The sequence below is a fragment of the Stigmatopora nigra genome, chromosome 3, assembly GCF_051989575.1.
Source record: "Stigmatopora nigra isolate UIUO_SnigA chromosome 3, RoL_Snig_1.1, whole genome shotgun sequence".
In the NCBI taxonomy this organism is placed as follows: domain Eukaryota; kingdom Metazoa; phylum Chordata; class Actinopteri; order Syngnathiformes; family Syngnathidae; genus Stigmatopora; species Stigmatopora nigra.
In genome coordinates, this window is record NC_135510.1 from 2,940,623 (window position 1) to 2,963,610 (window position 22,988).

The following is a 22,988-nucleotide window of genomic DNA, read 5'->3' on the forward strand; positions in this document are numbered from 1 at the left end:
TATTGTTGGTATTGTGTGTTGCACAACTACAGCCTGTTTAGGCGTAAACCCACCCACTGTGCCCAATCTCCCCCCCCCCTTCAAGCGGCGCGACCGTGACAGTAATTTCAACGCACTCGGGGCCGCCAGTCCCGGAGGTAGGCCATTAAAGTTCAGGTGAGGTTAATTACAGAACATTGTGAAGCCTGCTGCTGCGCGCCAGGGTGGCGTGTGGTTTGTTGACGCCTCCGATTGACGATCCGGACGAGACGAGACCCCCGCAGGTTTGCACGGCGGGTGTTCGGCAGCGGATTAACACGGCAAAATGCCTACGGACGTCAATCATTTAAGGAAACGCCTCCAATTTCAAGTCCTTGGCAAAATGCTGCACGCGATTCACCACAATTAAACACACAGTGGTCACTTAAAGTAAAGACACTGGCCAAACCTCTTCTTTCAGCCCAAATTCTAACCATTTATGCAATATGGGTGAACTGGTATTTATCCCAGTGAACTTTGCGAGAGTATCCGCCCCAAAGATTGGTCGCCAGCTAACCACAGGGCGCATATAAACTGACAAGCATTCAAAGTCACATATACCCCAAGGCTGAAGATCAGACCTTCATCTCTGGAGTTCGCATGTTCTCCTCTTGGGCTTGCATGGGTTTTCTATGGGTACTCTGGTTTTCTCCCACATCCCAACAAATATGCATGGTAGGCTAATTGGACACTCTAACTTGCCCCTTTGTATGATTGTGAGCGGAAATAGTTGTATGTCTCTTCATGCCCTGCAATTGGCTGGCCAACAATTTAGGGTATCCCCCACCTGCTGACTATAGTTATCTGGGATAGGCTCCAGCACCCTCCATGACCCTTGTGAGGACAGATGGAAATTAATGAACAAATTAGTTCCAGATGGGATTTTACAAAAAAATTATTATACTGTTGACACTGCATGAAAAAAATACGGGTTATATTTTTTGCCTGGTAGTGAATGTAGACTACAGGTGTCAAAGTGGCGGACCGGGGGCCAAATCTGGCCCGCTGCATCATTTTGTGTGGCCCGGGAAAGTAAGTCATGAGTGCCGACTTTCTGCTTTAGGATCAAATTAAAATAAAGAGTATATATGTATATTAAATTTACTGATTTTCCCCTTTTAAATCAATAATTGTAATTTTATATTTTTGTTTCTGTTTTTAGTTCAAAAATCATTTTGTAAAATCTAAAAAAATATAGACATTGTTCCAGTTCTATAAAAAACGGAATATTCAGGGATTTTGATCCAGTTCTTTTAATCCATTTATAGAAAAAAAATCTAAATATTATATCTAAAATGGTCCGGCCTACATGAAATCAAGTTAACGTTAATGCGGCCCACGAGCCAACCCGAGTCTGACACCCTTGGTAGACTTTTTCCTCTCTGTTTTTGATCAAATTAAAGTATAAAAACAAACTTTCAAATGTTACTTCCAAGCTTTTTTGAAAGACAGACAAATGTCGACTTTATCCCCAATACACAATGTATCGGAACATCCAACTTACAAGGTTATAGTAACCCCAGGAAGAAGCAGCGAACAGCAATAGGAAAAGAAGCAGTAAAAGAGTGACTCAAAGATGCACTTGTCTGTGTTTGAGTAAGGATGAGATTATATTGGATTAAAGGGGATTTTTGCAATGCAAATGAATGCACCTCCCAATCAATACGCCCTGTTCTACTCAATATACAAACTAATTAAGAGGTAATACAATCAAACCTGAATAAAATAGATTGCACGGCTTCCACAGAAAGAAATCCAATCAAAGCTTTTTATGTGAATAGATAAAATCTAAAGCGATCTCTCGTTGCAGGAATAATGACCTGGGCTTTGTGTCCATTTAATAAGGAAAACTTGTCTTAAGAGCCCAACGCTCAATGTGCATATTCTAATCAATATGAATTACATAGGGGTTTATCTATGTTATCTGCTCCAGACCGCTAAGCTAATTAATGTTTTATCGAGTGTTTTAACTCAATTATTTCGCAAAGTCAAAGAGGTTCCGCGCAAATTTCCGTGTGCGGTCGCAAAAAAACAGGTTGGAGCCGAGGTATTCCGACTTATTCCTTTGCAGGAATGCATTTAATCTTCGCCTCAAATCCTTCGATTTTATAATCGTTATAAAAATTAGTATGAAATTTGTCTGATGTGGTAGTTGCGACTCCTAGGTACTTCTTACCACCAGGGGGAGTCGTAACATGTACGTAAGTGTTAAATCGGAACAATTTTTTTGCGATGAAATTAATTATTAGGTTCAGGAGTTATGTGCAATCCCAAATTTGAAGCAAACATTTGTCATGTTCAAAATTATGCAATAAGTTAGCGCAAACATAGTTGGTTAATGTGAATACACTAAAATTGTTTATGCATATTTTACATCACCCAATATGACTTTTTATTCACGCCAGGTGAAAAGTTTCATTTGGGTTTACTATAAATTCTCCATTAGTAATATTTGTACCACTACCTCATCATAATAAACAATGATAGTCTCCAAAATTTAGGTGAATATCTTTATCGGAGATAAAAATGGCTAAAATGTATCCATAGTGGTGACATGAATTGGAAACTAAATGATTTTTGTGGCTAAAGTAATGTATTGTAATTGTGTTGAAGTTTTATTCCCAAAAAAATGTGTGCCTGCTTCATGGCTTATGTCACTATTCCCTTTTCTGATATTGTTTAGTCCCAATTAGATGAATTACCATATTATCCACGACAAAAAGTTGTGTTTTATATCGTCTAAAATAAGATACCTCAACATTATTCATCCTTTGTGCAGCCACTGAAAACCCCAGACTTGTTCTGTCCAATTGCAGGCGACGGTAATCTACCGTATTTTCACGACTATAAAGCGCAATTAAGTCTTAAATTTTCTCGAAAATAGACAGTGCGCCTTATAATCCAGTGCGCCTTATATATGGAAAAAAACAGAAAACCAAAAACGAAAAAACCACCATTGTCGGCTATTAAAAAAACACAAACGCCTGAACTGAAACAATACTGTTAAATATGCAGATGCCATCTTAGTTTACAAAATCTTCCATCATATAGCTCCTCCCCCACTGCAAGATTTTATACAAAAAAATCCAAAACATCAGAAGTGACTCTGTAGTGAGTGCTTCATACCTGTAAGTCAATCACAATTACCATATTTTCACGATTATAAGGCGCACTTAAAAGTCTTAAATTTTCTCCAAAATAAACAGCGCGCCTTATAATACAGTGCACCTTATAATACAGTGCGCCTCATAATACAGTGCGCCTTATATATGGAAAAAGGTCATTCATTGAGGGAGCGCCTTATAATGTGGTGCGCCTTATAGTCGTGAAAATACCATAGGTTACAATACATTTTGTAGATAATTTAGCCAACATCCGTCTAGATCCATTTTGCTGAGGCAGTTCCCCTCCTCCATCTTTTCCTTCCTCCCTATTTTTGCGCCTCATTCCAGCTGATTGCTCATTTTCTAATGCTAATGCCGCTATAGGCCATGGCTCAGGTTTCTCCCTTGTCAGCTGGCCACTGGGGCTGTGGGACGGATCTAATGGGCTCTGACAGGAGGGAACTGATCTCATTCAAAGGCCATTTGATATGTGGCATGAACGCCGGACACACTCAATGGACATATTAACGGCTGTTATCATTCACAGATTTCGTGGCCTCGCTTTTTAATATATTTTTTTGTTACATGGAGCGTTTATCCCCATAATTTATAGATCAGCGACGTATTGTTTTTCACCGAGCTGAGGCAGTAAATAATAACATGGTGGGTGTTGTTTACAATTCAATTACAATCGCATGCCGGAGGAGAATAAGACAAAGGTCTCTTCTGGTCACAAGAAACGACGGCGTGGGATTGGGCAGTCAATATTTAGCCTCCCACAATGCGATTTATGACTAAAGCATCTTTCCGTGCATTCAAAGTATTGTCTGTCCAAAGAAAAAGTAAAGACAACTAAAAAGGCAGTACAATAATGGGACATTTAAGTTCAGGTGAGGTTAACAGCGTAGTCGTTAAACTGGTTGTGAAGCTTTTGTGGGGGAGTCATAATAGGTTTCTGCTTGTTTTTGGGCTTTGAGTTATGGCTATCGTGTTCATGTTGAGCTTCCGCTTTTTAAAATAGAATTTAGTTTAGGTTTATTGTTGTGGGGCTTTGCCGTTTTAGGTTAGGTTAGGTTAGAACTTTATTTCATCCCCTATTTGAGCAATTTCTTGGTTGTAATAGCAAGACTGACACAAGACATTGTAGACCTAGGTCAAAAACTAAATACCAAAATGCAATAATAAAAGACAGAAAAGCAGCAAAAACACAAAACTAGCAAGAGCGGACGGAGCTACCGGCTGCCACTGGAGCGGCGCCATCTTAGTTGCAGTATCAAAAACGGATACAGACACAAGAAAATACGTTGTAGAGTTAGATAAAACTGAAATAAAACACAGGAAGTCTTCTACAAGATGGGGAACTTCTGTAGACTGTGACCGAGGTTGAAAATATGCTCCATAACCCATTGTTCTTTTCTTTGAAAATACACTCCTACCTCCAAATACTCCATGGCAACTCATCCTCCAGTGCGACTTATACTCCGGTGCGCCTTATACTCCAGTGCGACTTATGCTCCAGTGCGACTTATACTCCAGTGCGACTTATGCTCCAGTGCGACTTATACTCCAGCGCGACTTATACTCCAGTGCGACTTATACTCCAGTGCGACTTATCCTTCAGTGCGCCTTATACTCCAGTGCGCCTTATACTCCAGTGCGCCTTATACTCCAGTGCGACTTATACTCAAGTGCGACTTATACTCCAGTGCGACTTATACTCCAGTGCGACTTATACTCCAGTGCGACCTATAGTCCAGTGCGTCTTATAGTACAAAATACATGATAAATCCCAAGTGGCATATACATTATTAGTCAATGGTCACATGACATAACCCGCATGACATAAATATCATAACTAAAGATGAACCATGAAGCCCAAATTTCATGTACAGACCGAAAAGCAAAAAAATAAACAGCAAAAACAAAGTAAAACAGTAAAAAAGGACATGAAAATGACATAAAACAAATAATTACACCATATAGTTGTATCTTTTAAATTTCCTTGACCTCATTGTTAACTAAAAGACTTGGAATGCAACAAATCTGACCAAAATTTAGTTAGCACAGCTTTTGCTGTAGTTAATCACTATACTTAAAACTCCTTTAGTATCATATTTGTCTATTGTTATTTTAAAAAATGAAAGCCAGTCAGCTGCTAACCTCCTGTGTATGTTAACTCCCTAAAATGTGTTCATTTCTGCCAACATTTTCAACTCGTTTATTGTTCTAAGTGCTTCTTCCTTTGATTCTCTTGATTTATGTCATTAATTCCACTTTTGTATACATAAGATTAAACAGTCACATGCCATTCCGGGCCTGCTTTTAAAAAGTATAAATAGCATCACAGTTTCAAATTATAAATACTTAAATTACCATCCTTATGCTACAAAATGTTCGCGTGGAAGAAAGCTCCAGTCAACATGTGGAGGCTTTTGGAATAAACACATTTGGTCGGGGAGGGCAAACCCTTTCTTTTTTGCGCAAAATGCAGCACGCACCACAATTAAACGTTTCAGGCAGGATGCTCATCAGAGTGCGGTTTCCCCCGAAAAACTTCCATACAAAACAAACAAATCTCTACTTTTCGCTCTATAAATGGCAAAAACAGATGGAGAAAGTCATATTTTGGCCTATAAAGGAATATGGCAGACTTATAAAAAATAAAAAATGTTAAAAAGCAGAAAATGCAAAAACCGTTCCAGCAATTCGATCTAGGATATGTGAAAAATAAAAATATAAATCCACCATACAGCAATCAAAAAGATCAAACTATGTATACCAATCAGTGGTGATGCATTCAAGTGTCGTATATCATCATGGAAAATCAAGAACAAACGCGACAGCAGATGCATAGTGAATATGCAGCAACTTCCTACGAGGTGTTTTGCTAGCAGCTGTGCAGGAAGTTGCCTCCTAGCACCGTCCAATCACGACAAGGTGCCATCAGACGTTCGTATTTATTTATTTTAATTATTTGTCACCTAGTTTTGAATAAAAGTAGCGCTCCCACATTCTGAGAATTGTTTAATGCAAACGCATGTCAAACGCATCCACGAGATTTGTGTGAATAAATATGCGGCAGTACAATGAGATTCTGCATTAAAAACTAACTGAAAAATGTAACAATAAAAGGTTAGGTTTGAACTTCATTTCATCCCGTATTCGGGAAATTTCTTGGTTTCAGTAGCAAAACAGACATAAGACACACAAGACATTGTAGACTTAGTTAAAAAAAACTTAATACAAAAATGCAATTTAAAAAAAGACGGAAAAGCAGCAAAAACTCAAAACGAGCAGAAACGGCTACTTGAGCGGCGCCTTCTTGATTGCAGTAGCAAAAAACGGATACAGACACAAAAAAATAAGTTATAGAGTTGAGAGTAAATCTCGCAACGTCTCAGTTTCAGCGAGTGTCGAAGGATTAATTTAGTGGGTGTGGCTTTGGGAAAAGACTAAGTAAAGTGAGAGAAGTTTACGTTTACCGTATTTTCACGACTATAAGGCGCACCCTCAATGAATGACATTTTTTCCATATATAAGGCGCACTGTATTATAAGGTGCACTGGATTATAAGGCGCACTGTCTATTTTGGAGAAAATTTAAGACTTAAGTGCGTCTTATAGTCGTGAAAATACGGTAGTTTTTTGTTTTTGTTTTGATTGACTTCAGTTTTTTTCCGCCTGTATATAAGTACAATTTCTGGATCTGGAGAAATAACTTGCAAATTCTATTTCCGTTAGAATTGACGAATTGCGTTTTATTTTGTGTTTTTGTTGGTTTAAAGGGGTGGATGCGGTCACTTGATCCCCTATTTTAGGCCCTTGTTCCGAACACACCGTCTATTAAGGCTGTTTACGAGCACATTTCCTTCTTAAGACTGACACAAATGCCACTTTGTGTAAGAAATATCAAGGTTCCGCTTCAGAAAGACACTATAGTGTATTTAACATGTTTAACGTTGAGCTTCTATTGTCATGTAATCAAACCGACGTAAGAGCAGGCGTAAAGCATAACTAACGACATCCCACAAAGTGTTCTTCTTCTTCATGGCGAGGGGCGTCGGCGGTTGGGCCAGACGTTTTATAGCCGCCAACGGCCCGGAAAATCCTGCCAACATGGGAGAGTATTATGAGAGAGACTTGAGCTTTCACAGTTGATAGATCAAAACGGGGCGGCGGCCATGTTTCCAGGGAATCGGCGTCTCTAGTCGGCTCGGCGCGGTGTGAACACAGATATAATAGTGACAGGAAGCCGAAGCAGTCACTTGTACAGCCAATTATGGGCAGGGAGCTTTTGCACACTTTTCTTGTGTGGTGCTATATGGCCAGGCGTATGATTAACCTCGGCCCTCCTCTTGAGCCTTTGTAGTTGGAAAAACTTACTCTGGCGAAGCAAAGTCAACAATGGGAAACTAACAGTAAACGTTTTACAGCTTTTAATATTAGAAGGAAATAAGAAGTAGACATCACATAATACAAACTGCCAAGGGTATAAGTCACACCAGACAATTAAAGTAGAATAAAGAGGGAAAAAATGCTATATGCTATAAGTCGCACTGGAGTATTAATTTTATTTTTTATTTTTTATTTGATCAGAAACCATGGGCAAAAACACTTTGAAGTAAAAAATAAAATGGGGTAAATAGGCACCTCTTAATGTGGAAAAAATGCTATATGCTATAAATCGGACTGGAGTATTAATTGTATTTTTTATTTTTTATTTGATCAGAAACCATGAGCAAAAACACTTTGAAGTAAAAAATAAAATGGGGTAAATAGGCACCTCTTAATGTACAATTTATTGTATTTTGCATAACTATTGCTTTAAAAAAAACGGCTTTTGGTGTTGAAAAAGGCAACAAAAAACTGGGCAAACTATGAGGAAAAAATGGCATATACTATAAGTTGCATTGGAGTATGAATTGCATTTATAATTTTTTATTTGATCAGAAACCATGAGCAATTACACTTTGAAGTAAAATAGTTAAAATGGGATAACTAGGCACCTGTTAATGTACACCTTTTAATGTATTTTGCATAACTAGCGCTTTAAAAAAACAGGGTTTTGGTTGTCAGAAAGGAAAAAAATGGCATATGCTATAAATTGCATTGGAGTATAAATTGGATTTGAATTGTTTTGATTTGATCAGAAACAATGAGCAAAAACTCCGAAGTAAAATTAGTAAAATGGGATTAATAAGAACCTGTTGAGGTACAATTTACTGTATTTTTCATAACTATCCCTTCATAAAAAAAAGGCTTTTGGTTGTCAGAAAGTAAATAAAAACAAGCTTCTGCCAAACTATGATTAAAAAAGTGCTACTCATAGTCCGTAAAATACGCCAGCATGTCAAAATTAACCCTTTCATGCTTTGGGATGATCTCCACAACCCAGAATACCGTACTGTAGGACAACCAATTCCAGTCTTTGCATGTTGATCTTGATAAACTCTCTGGCTTCACTTTCTCATTATTCATCCCTCTAAATCCAAACTTTCCATCGCCGATACAAACATAGAAAAAGCAACTAGTAACTCCCTTGCTGTTCAGTCAAACAAGGTGTCAGCCATCCCCTCTTCCCCTTGTTGCCTCCTACCCACAATCCACCTTTACTGTACCCGTTATAAGCCCCTTTGACCACATCTGCCCCTCATGTGTACAGCCTTTCCTCCCATAAGAGATTGTCTTTCTCTCACAGGTTGTTTCATTCAAATGCGTGAATATAACAGTCCCCGATCGTTCCCTCCGCGTATTCATGCTCGACTTGGCCCACATAAAGAGTCTCCAAAACAAGAAGGAGCTCCCAATCTGCTCCATTCTATAGAAAACGAGACCCTCCCCACCCCATCCCACCCCCCCCTCATCCCCATCATACAACTCTACATTTCCATTTAATGACACCCCACATATTAACCCTGGTCAGCATCCAATTACACAGAATAAGTGAATGATCTGTGCTAGCCAGTTGAACATGTTCATGAAACGTAGGGGGAAAGGGCAGTAAGGGAGGGGACAAGAGGGGTGTGGGGGGGGGGGGGTGTCTTTTTCATCAAACCAGCATTCATTAAAGTTCTTTGGAATCCATTAACTCTAAATACAGGTGATTCCCAGGCTCCTTTTTTTGTTTTTTTTTAACAGAGGGGCATCAAGACTCCCACTGACATCGACCCACTAAAGCAAACAAACTGACTGGGGGGGGGGGGGGGGGGGGATACATTTAAATCACAATATAAGCATTGCATATACCGTATTTTCACGACTATAAGGCGCACCGCATTATAAGGCGCACCATCAATGAATGACATTTTTTTCCATATATAAGGTGCACTGTATTATAAGGCGCACTGTCTAATTTGGAGAAAATTTAAGACTTAAGTGCGCCTCATAGTCGTGAAAATACGGTAATTGCTATTGACTTTCAGGTATGAAGCACTCACGAACGACAGTCACCTCTAGAGCCAGCCATTGTTGATGTTTTGGGTTTTTGTATAAAATCTTGCCGTGGTCGGAGGAGCTATATGATGGAAGATTTTGTAAACTAAGATGGCATCTGCATATTTAACAGTATTGTTTCAGTTCAGGCGTTTGTGTTTTTTTAATATCCGACGGTGGTGGTTTTTTGTTTTTCTGTTTTTTCCATATATAAGGCGCACTGGATTATAAGGCGCACTGGATTATAAGGCGCACTGTCTATTTTGGAGAAAATTTAAGACTTAAGTGCGCCTTATAGTCGTGAAAATACAGTAATAATTTATTTTATTTGTTTTAGGGGATGAACTACACTACATGACAGCAAGTCAAAATAAAAAATAGTAGACATCTTTGGCTTAATGGCATGTAAATAACACCAGGTGGTGAATATTAAGTGTAAAGCTGTTTTCTGTGTGTGTGTGTGTGTGTGTGTGTGTTTGGGGGTGATGGGGTTAATCGGGATGTAAGGCGATCAAGTCCATACATATTGTCAATTGTGTTATGGTGAATGGAAAATTTGTTTTAACATGGTTCTTTTTTTGTGTTTTTTGTCTTACAGGTTGTCGTCAGTGCCGATAAAAATACCAGAGAAAAAGAAAAAGCTTTACTTTTGAGACAAAATGATGTTGGCAGGAATCTTGCAGGCTTGGATGTAAGTTACTTTCATGTAAATTCATATAAAGATGACTAAGAATAATGTAATGTAACAGAATGATGAAAAAAAACATAATATAATAATGATATTGAAGACAGTTACTGATTACTTGGGTATTCCCTTCACCAAATACTTTTTTTGGATAAAAACTTAATACTAAAATTGCAATAAAAAACTGAAAAGCAGCAAAAACACTACTCTAATTTAATAGAATATGCTGAAAAAAGGATACAATTGTTCTAAAAAAAACATAATAAAATGATAATAATAATGATATTGAAGCCAGTTACTGATTACTTGGGTATTCCCTTCACCAAATATTTTTTGTAGACCTAGGTAAAAAAACTAAATACCAAAAATGCAATAAAAAAAAAACAGAAAAGCAGCAAAACCACAAAACAAGCTAAAACTAATCGAATCTAATTTAATAAAATATGCCTAAAAAAAGAATACAATTGTTAACAAAAAAAACAATAAAATAATAATAATGATTTTGAAGCAGTTACTGATTAGTAATCCCTTCACCAAATACTTTTTCCCTGTACTTGAGTACACTTTTTGAATGACTACTTTAATTTTTTGACTAGAATTGTCTCATTTTAAAGTAACATTACTCTTTAAAACAACCTTTGGCAAGTCTACCCATCTCCGAATGACACCAATAACCATCTTTTTTTTACATTTGCTGCCCAACAAATGCGCTAAAATGTCCGATTTTCGCTTCAAATATGTCTTACAGTCCCCATATCTTAGTCCATGTTAGTCACGGCTAACTAACAAGTTTCTGCATTTAATACAGTTGTGTCGAACCCGCATATGTCGCACAAAATGATGAACATTTTTCCCAAAATCACTCAAAATTATTCAACCGCTAGTTTGTCCTTTATGACTTCCTCTATCATCACTTGTGAAGGTTTAAAAGAGTCATTTAACATGGCGCGATCCCAAATATGAGACTCCCAGAGCACACACACAGCAAATCCAAGTGCGTGATTATCTTGCCATACTGGCGCCTGTCACTCAGCGGGGGTCCGAGGTTGCACTGAGCGGCGGGCCATCGACAGGCGTCTGTGTCAATGGTTGACAAAGCTCCAGGCACCGCGGTGGCTGTAATTGGAAGGAGCGGCCTAATCCTCACATCAAGACGTGCTCATTGACAAACAGAGCGGGCAGACATCCCGCCAGCGCCTTATTAGCAGAGCAGGTCACTGATGTCCCAGTCTTTTAACAAAAAAAAAAAAGGTTCTTGTCAATTCTTGTATGGCAAGAAAACGCAAAGTGTTCCGAAATTTACTTTGCTTTATAATTGCCTATTGATTCCACAAGTTGGCGGTAACACATGACTTTTACTTGAAAACTGCATATTTTTAGCCAAGAAATGGATAGGTTTAGCAATTAGATGGCATTATAAATATTTTAATGTCTCGTGCATGTGTGTCAAAGTGGCGGCCCGCGGGCCAAATTTGGCCCGCTGCATCATTTCATGTGGGCCGGGAAAGTAAAGTGCTGACTTTCTGTTTTAGGATCAAATTAAAATGAAGAGTATAGATGTATATTACATTTCCGGATTTTTGCCATTTTAAATCAATAATTGTCATTTTTTAAGCCATTTTTTTCTGTGATTTTAGTTCAAAAATCATTTTGTAAAATCTAAAAATATATTAAAAAAAGCTCAAATAAACAGTTTTAGATCTATAAAAAACGGAATATTCAGAGGTTTTAATCCAGTTCTTTTAATCCATTTATTTAAAATAATCTAAATATTATATCTAAATCAAACGCGTGTTCATGAAAATTAATGTTTTCACACTAGTGTTTTTTATAGTACTTTGAGACATCACCTGACAACTGATTGGCGTGGAATTAGCATGTTGGCCTCGCCGTTCTGAGATCGAGGGTTCAATCCCAGGTTCAGATCTTTCAGTGTGTGTCCGTAGTTGGCTGGGTTAGGCTTCAGCACCCTCCACGACCCTTGTCTATCTCCTCATGCCCTGCGATTGGCTGGCCACCAATTCAGGTTGTACCCATAGTTTTCTAGGATAGTCTCCAGCACCCTCCACGACCCTTGTGAGGATAAGCGATATGCAAAATAAATGATTGACAATATTGTATAGGCTTAATTGGCTAAGCTAACATCTCGCTAGCTTAACAATACAACAAATATTTGCATACTTTTTATTTGTGCACCATAAACCTAAAACAAATACATTAAATTCAACATATCACAACAAACACGTCTTTAGTTTTATACTAAAATACAATTAAATCTGGTAAAAGTCTCCAGGCATTTAATGTCTGTGATAAAATATTTTTTATTACACTTAATTTTGAACTGTTTTTCCACCTTTTTCCGCTGACTCGCTCCAAAGTCTCGGAGAGAAAACAACTCACAAAGTTTATTATTACAAGATAACTACAGCTTGGATAATTGTAGACATTTTCCCACAGAGAAAGGAAACATCGGCGAGAAATGTTTGCCATCTGCGCCGCGACCAATCGATGGACGCCATGGGCCAGCGAGGAAGAGTCAAACAACAACGATAGACAAGTGACATTGACAAGCCTCTTGTGGGTAAGTGTTCAGATAGAAGCTCGCCGTCGCCCTTTGTCTGGGCAAATAGCCGCCGTGTTTACCGGAAAATTGCACCGGCGACTCGTAATCTGCTCTCGAACCACGCCAGCCGTGTCGCCGAGGTCGGGCTTGACGGCGACTTGACAGCTAGCGAATCGTGTGCTCACAAAGGCAATTTGTAGCCTGGCGTGAACTTCAGTTTGAGGACATTGCGACACATTTTCGTAGAAAATGACATAGTACAGTGTTCCCTCGCTTATCGCGGTTAATGGGGACCGGGACCCCCCGCAATAGCTGCGTTTCCGCGAAGTAGGCGTGCCCCTTCAAAAATGCTTAAAGAAACGTGTAACACGTGCACAAAAGCACCACCAAGCAAAAACATCATAGTAGTCCGGATGGAGGATCTTCTGCAGTTTTTTTGCACATAAGAAACATCGTTATTGGGAGTTGTGAACATTGTTTTTTTTGGGCGGTGAAGATGCGCCTGTAAACAGCCATGACATCATCAATGCGATTCCTGAACTCTCACCATGTTATTGACCATTTCTTAAATGCAATTATTAATTATTATTGAATATTTTGTTTCCGCCTCTTGTAAAATGATGTAATTTATAATTTTAACTTAATATCTTTAAATTTTGTATTTAAATCCGCGAAGCTCTGAGTCCGCAATAGCTGAAGCGCGAAGTAGCGAGGGAACACTGTATAGTGAGGCTTTTTTTCATAAAAAATCACATAGTATAGTAGGGCTTTTTTCTTAAAAAACAACATAGTAAAGTAAGCTTTTTTTTGCTTAAAAATGACAGTGTTTCCATTCCATATTCCCATGTTTTTCTTTCTTTTTGCCGATATATTTTTCATATGATCTTCTACCTCCGCAAACATGCCACCATCACTCCACCCCACCAACAATAACACTCTCTAAAGCCCGTTTTTTTTCCCGTCCCGGAAGAATCGATCCAAATAAAAGCATCAGATAAAATTGACTGACCCTCATATACTTAATTATTGCCACTATTTGACCGCACGCCATTTCTCCGAGCGCGGCGTGTCACGGGCCATCAATAAGGCCTTAATCGCCGTTAGTTATTGCCCTACTTAGTTAGCGGCCGGCGGACGGCTGGTCTCCAGTGGTCACTTTGGCCCGGGGCGAGCCAGCCAATGAGATGCTAAATGGCTACGCCAACAATTTGATTATGCCGTTTCATTTCTGTCATACATATAGATCGGCGCGGGTTAGCACCAGCAATTGCTTCTTCCTGAAAGCATGTTTCTTCTTCTGTGGTCACCAGATCAATGAATGTGTGTAACGCTATGTTTTGCACCAACTTCTACCATTGACTTGCAAACAAAGGCCAATGGAAAGGTGAAACTTATTTACCGTATGTTCACGACTATAAGGCACACTTAAAAGTCTTAAATTTTCTCCAAAATAGACAGTGAGCCTTATAATCCAGTGCGCCTTATATATGGAAAAAACTGAAAACCAAAAACGAAAAACCACCACTGTCGGATATTAAAAAAACACATGCCTGTACTGAAACAAAACTGTTAAATATGCAGATACCATCTTAGTTTACAAAATCTTCCATCATATAGCTCCTCCCCCATTGCAAGATTTTATACAAAAAAATCCAAACATCAACAATGGCTGGCTCTAGAGGTGACTGTAAAGTAGTGAGTGCTTCATACCTGGAAGTCAATAGCAATTACCGTCTTTTCACAACTATAAGGCGCACTTAAAAGTCTTAAATTTTCTCCAAAATAGACAGTGCGCCTTATAATACAGTGCACCTTATATATGGAAAAAATGTCATTCATTGAGGGTGTGCCTTATAAATCAGTGCACCTTATAGTCGTGAAAATACGGTACTCAATTACAGACCTGAAACGTACTACCAAACCATGAGTCTCCTTCTGTACCAATCCCTAAGTGGAAAGGGTTAACCACTCAGCTAAGTGAAAAATGAGTAACGCGACAAGAGATCCCAGCCAGGCCCGATTGCCCGCTTCCCCCAAAATTAACATTTCAATTCCAAACCAATAATAACGCATTGTGTCTGCCAATGAATGAAAATGGGGGAAGGCGATACCTCCCGTTCTCCGTGTCCATGAAAAAGCTCCTTCATGTGCTGCTCAAGGGCCCACACACTCTCAGGTCACACAGTCAGCCTCGGTTACAGTCTGCAGACATGCCTACTTGTATGGAGCCGCTTTTCTGGAACCTTCCTCCACCCCCCCCCCCCCCCCCCCCAAAGTTTTTGCCTACTTGCATACAGAAGTATTAGGACCCGATAGCAGGAACTAATTGGAATATCCCTTCTTCATTTCCACTTCAGAAGAAGTTTGTGCTTTGAAACGTAGAATCATAATTATAGTATAGAATGGAGAATGGAAAACAGGTCACATTCATTCATTTACTTTCTGAACGTGCTTATCCTCAAAAGGGTGCTGGAGCCTATCTAAGCTAATTATAGCCACCAGGCAAGGGACACCCTGTATCGCAGGCCAGCCAATCGCAGGGTAAAACCAATAATACCTGGGCTACAATTTAAATGTTCAAACATCCTGCCATGTATGTTTTTGAGGTGTGGGAGGAGACTGGTGTACCTGGAGAAAAGCCAGGCTAGACCAGGGAGGTCGGAGGCCGGTCTTTTGGTCGCCATTAACCCTAAACCTAAACCCTAAACCCTAAACCCTAAACTCTGAACCCTAAACCCTAACCCAGAACCCAGGACAAAACGGCTTACTACACTATGTCGTCTCTCGTGACAAAACGGCTTACTACACTATGTCGTCTTTCGTGACAAAATGGCTTACTATACTATGTCGTCTCTCGTGACAAAACGGCTTACTACACTATGTCGTCTTTCGTGACAAAACGGCTTACTACACTGTCGTCTTTCGTGACAAAATGGCTTACTATACTTTGTCGTCTCGTGACAAAACGGCTTACTACACTATGTCGTCTCTCGTGACAAAACGGCTTACTACACTATGTCGTCTTTCGTGACAAAATGGCGTACTATACTATGTCGTTTTTTACGAAGAAAAGCCTTACTATACTGTGTCATTTTTTTTTTAACAAAAAAATGCCTTACTATACTATGACAGCATAACAGCGCTACCATACATTCAATTTTTTTAAGAAAAAAAAGGAGCTTTACTGTCCACTAATATTTTTTTTCCCACCAAAATATTTTTACAATACATGCTCACTTTTAAAGGAAATACAAGCTTTACTTTAAATGGTCTACTTTTTTTGTGGGAATTGCCATGACCTCATACATGTGTTATCTAACATTAGATTAGACATTGCACAGAGGAAACCAAGTCAGAAAGATCCTACGTACCTATCAAGTCTTTCTTGGTGTTCCCACACAGCAAAAAAACAGTCATCACACTGAATGTGAAGTTTGAGTAATTTAATAAAGTATTTAATAAAGTACACATGCAAATATACGTAAATATTAAGACCTACCATGACAAGAATTAAGTTGTTAAACGTGAAGTATAACGTTACTCTTGACACAATTACATTATTTCTTACTGAATATAAATTCCTTAAGATGTAAACTTATTTTTGCCCTTTTTTTTTATTTTAGTGATTACTTATATTTATCTCTTTTTGTCCTGGAAAATGTTAAATTTTCTTCCAAAATCACTATTTTTACATGAAAATAGCATCGCCATTAATATCACACTACCATTTTTAGTTGTTTTTGCGAGTCTATCGTCGACGAAACACTTTTTTTTTCTTCAAAAATGCAATCTTATTTGCCTGATTCCTTTAAAAATAAAAGAAAAATATAAAAAAATATTCATTAGCATTTTTCTTAGCATTATCTTCGACTTTTAAAACTATAACCCAAATAACAGTCTTTTTTTTTCTTCATAAAATAGCATAAAATAAAATAACACAAACAAAAACTATGAAAAATCTCTAAAAAAAACTTTTTCCCACTAGTCAAATCCAGATTTATATTATATTATATTATTATAACCTTCATTGTTTTTCTGATGACATCACCAACTAAATTCCCAGAATGCATTGGCTCTCCATCAATATTCTTCTGATTATTATTCAGTCAATAAAAAAAACACTAAATCTGAGCTAAAAAAGTTCCCATTTCATGCTTGAGCGACCCATCACCCGCCCGAGGAAGACAAACTTTCACGTCTTTGATAGACTTGCTTTCAAAAGTCACCAAATAAATATTTAGAAGTCGCTCGAGGGTCGTCTCCGCGCATCAGCTGTCATCGTGTCATGCAGGGCGACGATTCGAGAACTAGTGGGTGGGGGGTGGGCGGGGGTATCACAGTGGTCTTCACAGGTGGCCCCTCTGGCTCCCCGGAGGACGGGGTCAGAAAATGACAAATTCAATAAAGTCAAGACGTGTCCCCGCGTCGCCGTATGGAATCGAACGCACCTGACAAGGCAGCTGAGGGGTATCAAAATGTCTCCTTCTGGGCTTTGAACGTGTGTGTCAGAGGTTTTGGAACGGCAGGAAATTGGATCTGTGAGATGACATTAACAGAGAGAGTCACACACAACTTGAGCGAAGCGTAAAGTAGCACAAAAGCAGTACAAAAGCAGAGAGCGCCTCTCTGATTTCCAGACTTAATTCGGAGGCTGAAAAGAACCGGCTCGTAATCTTAAAACTGCCCCGAGAAAGATGATCTGTCTCCTTTCTCCTCCGACGCTACCACAAAAACATGTGATTTGTCCTAAAAGGGAAATGCATGTTAAATTCAATTTAGGAATGAACTCGTGACATGGGCAGGTTTTCACCTACGACAAAAAAATATGAGTGGGGCTTTGTGTCGGGAAAAGGAGAAAAAAGGTTGTGAATTTTGGGAAAATTAGGGTGATAATAAGTTGGCCTCGAAGCTACTGAGATTTTGGTGGTTAGATGTTAGCCAAATGAGGAATTAGCTATCTTAATTAGAGTTTAGTTTACATCTTTCAACAGTTTCAATGATGAGATTAGCATCAAAAACTTCTAGCAGTTTGTACTTGAAACTTTTTGAGGCGTGTTCTCAGACTTTGCTAATCGTGCTAAGAGAACTTTTTTTTTTTTGCAATTTTGTTGCGAAAGCCAACAATGAAATTTGCATTAAAAACTGCTTCTAGTTTGTACTTAATAAAACTTTTTAAGGATGTACTCAGACCTTGCTAATCATGCTTAGAGAACTCTTTTTTAGAAATGTTGTTGCAAAAGCTAACGATAAAATTATCATCAACAACTTGTATTAGTGTGTACTTATTAAAATTTTTTGAGGCTGTACTCAGACCTTGCTAACCGCGCTCAAAGAACTGTTTTTTGTTGCAAAAGCCAACGATAAAATTTGCATCAAAAACTGCTAATAGTTTGTACTTAATAAAACTTTTTAAGGCTGTACTCAACGAGGAAACAAAGCAGACGATTCGACAAGGACTCACAAACACACGGGGTTTAAATAGACAGGAGTGAGTTGATTACAATTAGGAACACCTGGGATAACACAGGGAAAAAAAGCATAACAAAACCCCAACTAACCCTAAAAATGTCTGTATAATCTCTAAGATGAATTTGTTTCCAAATAGTAAAATGTCAGACTAGTTATTTTGTTTGTGTGGCATAGCTTTTTGAGACTTTTTTTGTGGTTCCATAACAAAAATACCAGACTTCCTTGCTGTTTGATTTTTACAAGACCTTTTATGTGTTTACCCACGCTAGGCATTCCGGCAAAATTTCATGTTGCAAAGTCAAGTGGACGATTTTCTCATCGGACTTTGAATTTAAACTTGGAAATCAACCAGTTTACAACAATGGGATCTACTGGAGAAGGTGGAAACCAGTTGACATTTGCTCTCCACCTGTTTGCCAAGTACAATAGGAAAGGCCACACCAGCTCTTTTGGACCTAATTCAGTAAAACCTCCAATGCAAGCGCTTGATACATGACCCCAGATATAAACGGATGCTCTCCAGACGTTATTAGCGTGAAAAAAACCCACCAAAAAACGGGCACATGTGATCTTCCAATGCCGGAGGTCCGTTTCAGACTCCCGAGTTTAAGACCCCCACCACCGTGAGGTGGGTCCGTCACCTGCACGTGATTGACGGCCCATCCGGGCGGGAAAAAGAGAAGCGGCTTTTGATCTGGTCCAGAAAGATCTGAGGGGTGGTGGTAGGCCGATCTGTAGCGGACCCCCAGGCGACAGGTTGTATCCACTCAAGATTGTATGCTAGAGTGTGTGTGTGGGTGTGGGTGGGGGGGCTTCTACTTGTTAGCCACTTTCACACTTGAGGTGTACAGTATGTTTTCTATTGGGGGTGCTTAAACTAGTTTTTGTACCTGAAAAGTTGAAAGATCGTAAGTCAACAGGAATTGTGTCAAAAATAATGTGCTTTTTATAAAAAAAAAATAAGTCTGAATGGTTAAGATATATTATTTGTAGTAGGTAATTTTACAACTAAGGAAGATAGACTGACAAATTTGCACTGACGTCAATTAGTGTGGTGGATCAATTTATATGGATTGGTATAGCTATGGATTAAACCAAATTAAATCAAATTACAAAAACATATTAACGATGAAATGACAAGCAACAGCATTTTATCAAAAATATTAAAGGTTTGTATATGGAATTAAATTCATCAATTGGTCGAAATGTGGTAGATTTTGTATACAAAAAATCGCAATCATGAAATAGGTGATTTAAACCCCCATTATTAATACAATAACATATATTTCTAGGTCTGCTATATCTCGCACCCAAAGCTCACTTCTCACCTCAATGTTAATTTTTACAATTTTAAATCCCTCGCCTTCCAATTCTCGCAGTCACGGGTTCGAATCGGATGTCCAGAAAATCCCGTGTGAAGGTTTAAAACTGAAAAACACAAAGAAAACAAAAACTCGTGACAGATTAAATGAATTTACGACCGGCCTCCAATAACTTCCTAAGCAAAAAATCCAATATAAAGTGACATGGGAACCATTTTGGAAGATATCCACAGGTTCCGCCATCTTTAAATAAGTGCATACTTCCCTGCATTCATCCGTTTAGAAAAAGTTGCGCTGAGTTCCAGTTCTTTTCTTGCTCTACACACACACACACACTTATTTATTTGCTCTCACGTGCACTCCCTGTTGCTCTCCACCTCCCATGACCGAACCCGTTTTAGCCACATATGCTAACTCTTTCTAACGCGTTATAAACAAGGCCATTAACATCAACTCGGTTTCATGTGGGCCGGACCATTTTAGATATAATATTTAGATTTTTTTTTTTAATATAAATGGATTAAAAGAACTGGATTAAAATCCCTTAAAATTCAGTTTTTTATAGATCTAAAACAATGTTTATTTTAGCATTTTTTAAAAATATATTTTTAAATTTTACAAAATGATTTTTGAACTAAAAACTGACAAAAATTGAATAAAAACAACAACAATTATTGATTTAAAAAAGGGAAAATCAGGAAATGTAATATACATCTATACTCCTCATATCAATTTGATCCTAAAACAGAAAGTCGGCACTCATGATTTACTTTCCTGGGCCACACGTAATGATGCGGTGGGCCAGATTTGGCCCCTGGGCCGCCACTTTGACACATGTTCTTTACATTTAAACAATATTTCATCTTGTGCTCTTTCATTTTCAGGGTCTGTGAATTGGATAATACCACCTGATGGATTACATAAGAGAATTCTTATTTAGGTAAGTAAGTTTTGTATATTATGTCATTGTAGTATCCATACAAGCACATTAGGCCCAAATTATACACTATGAATACGGTAAAATATCATTTAACGTGGATTACACCATTTAATTTTCACCGTTAGGGTATATTACATAACTTTCTAGACTTGCGGAGATGTAGGAGACATATTATATATTTTGAATTTTAAATACATGACATAATTCTGGTCAAATTATTGCCATTATAGCATTAATATTATATTGGAAGGATTGCAAATGAAAATTAACGTTTTTAAGAGCTTCATTTTTAAATGTGTTTCAAAAGGCAAGGAAAATGAAAAAAGCATCCATTTGAAATTTAAAACTTAAAATAATAAAATGAAAAAACGAATGTATAAAATAGTTCTATATCATATTTGAACAATAATACGCAATAAAATAAGTGTTAAAATTACATTAAGAAAATTAACCATAAAATAACAACATTATAAACATTAGTTTATCTAAATGAATCATGAATAATGATTAAATTCGAATATAATGATCAATTTCGAAGTGTATATCTTCTTAAAGTTTGTTGATTAAGACTTAAACAAACAACAGGGCTTCAGATGCAAAATGATGTGTTTAAATTAATCCGTACTAAATCAAAAATGATTAATTATCTGAGAAGTAGCTAATATTAACGCGTTTAATTATCATATCCCGCAACAACACAAAAAAAAATAATTAAAGGCAGCATCGCAGACACCCCGTCCAAACAAATAAAATGAAATTATGAGCGTGTCTTTTAGAAAGACGGACGCTCGTAAAGGCAACATTGGATGCGCTGCGACACGCGCACAAAAAAAGCCCGTTCGCTCAAATCGTCTACAAAAAGGGGAAAAAAAGAAGAGAAAAGAATAGAAAAGAAGGCGAGACGACGAACGCACGCCTTTTTAATCCGGATCACGCCACGCTGCCGTCTTTTTGACATCTTGATTTACAACAAAAGTGCCTTGAATTGTCCGTTTGACAACTTTATTTCCTTATTGTCACACAAGCGGCGTTGAATGGAGTAAAAAGAGACTAAATATATCTATTACCATCTACTCCAATTATGATCTTACCGCTATTGTTTATTTTTGAATAGAATATAAATTAAATAGATCTACTATATTATGTTTTTTTCAATCCAGCAGATCGTGAGTAAACCTAAGAATAACCTCCTTTGAGGCAAATTGTAGGCATATTTTTAATCTTTAATTGTAATACTGTAAATTATTTTTTAAACGTTATTAGTATTAATAAATTCGATTTTTTTAATTTTTAAGAACATTTCTTATCATAATTAATCTATTCAGGGTTATTAATAGCAATAGACGTCCATTTTGAATCTGCTAATTTCATCAATGAAAGAAAACGAGTTAAAAATTAACATAAAATCAGTAATTAGCTAATTAGCTGCCATAGACAGGGCCTGACGTCCAATTAATTTGGAAAATAATGTTCAACATCTCACTTAAAATGGAATCAACGTCCACTAATTTAAATACACGGCAAAAAATAAGTTATAAAACCAACATTATATATAATCATGTTAGCACATTGGCCACCATTGACGTGTACTATTGAAAAACTAATTTACATTAATAATAGTATTAAAAATAGCCACATGATTGAAAAGAGTGAAGAAAAACAAAGAAAGTAGTTTTATTAAAAAAAATTTAAAGTCTAAACTCTAAAAAGTAAATATTTAAAATTTTTGCTCCTAATAATGCATGTTTTAGGAATGTAAGAGGTTAAAAAAAACAAATTGCCCAACCACAATAGCAATTGTTATTTATTATTATCATTATTATAACAACTTTTCTCAATTCAAGTAAGAGGGCGAGATTGAAAACATTTTTTTTTTACTCTGGTGGACCGGCACTAGGTAACTCGCGGACCAGTACCGGCCCACCGACCTGTGGTTGGAGACCAGTGACTTTAAATATAACAGCCAATAATTAACGATAAAAAGCACACCAACGCTGAACTCTTTTGGAAAACTGATGTATTTGATTATTACTCGAGTAAAGAATTACAGTATCTTAGAGTTTTTTGTTAGTAGGTATTAAAGTGTAGAGAAACTGGACCCATTAAACATTTTCTACCTTTCCGAGAAAGTGCATGTAACAGTCCGAAAGGTTTGTCAAACCCCAATATAATATTTATATTTATATATATAAAAAAAACAACAACAACAACACTATCTGTCCTTTTTTGTGTGTCCGCTGGACTTCTTCTCGACATGTATGTGCATCTTCTTTTCAGGGTAATGGGGGGGGGGGGGGGGGGTGTGGGGGGGGGGGGGGGGGGGCTTTAGAGGGAATGGGTGGGTTTCTTCAACACGTCACGTTAGCAGCACGGTGGAGAACAATTGGTTGTCTCAGTTCCAAATACGAGGGAGGTGGGGCTTATTAGGACTATGGAAGTAAACAATCATAAAAAGT

At 37.8% G+C, this 22,988-nt stretch overlaps 1 protein-coding gene and 1 long non-coding RNA gene across 2 annotated transcripts in view; one reads left to right on the top strand and one right to left on the bottom strand.

Annotated features, from left to right (window-relative positions):
- The window catches only part of LOC144194719 (uncharacterized), a 35,352-nt gene extending 16,361 nt beyond the window's left edge, over window positions 1-18,991 (top strand). The window contains exons 3-5 of the long non-coding RNA XR_013325956.1: window positions 10,152-10,244; window positions 12,696-12,819; window positions 18,540-18,991. This is a non-coding gene — a long non-coding RNA (uncharacterized LOC144194719). The remainder of the gene's footprint in view (window positions 1-10,151; window positions 10,245-12,695; window positions 12,820-18,539) is intronic.
- Window positions 18,992-22,835: 3,844 nt separating this feature from the next.
- Window positions 22,836-22,988, bottom strand: part of sall1a (spalt-like transcription factor 1a) — a 15,245-nt gene continuing 15,092 nt past the window's right edge. The window contains exon 3 of the mRNA XM_077713149.1: window positions 22,836-22,988. This exon is cut by the window's right edge and continues 885 nt beyond it. The gene's annotated coding sequence lies outside the window, so the exon portion shown is untranslated.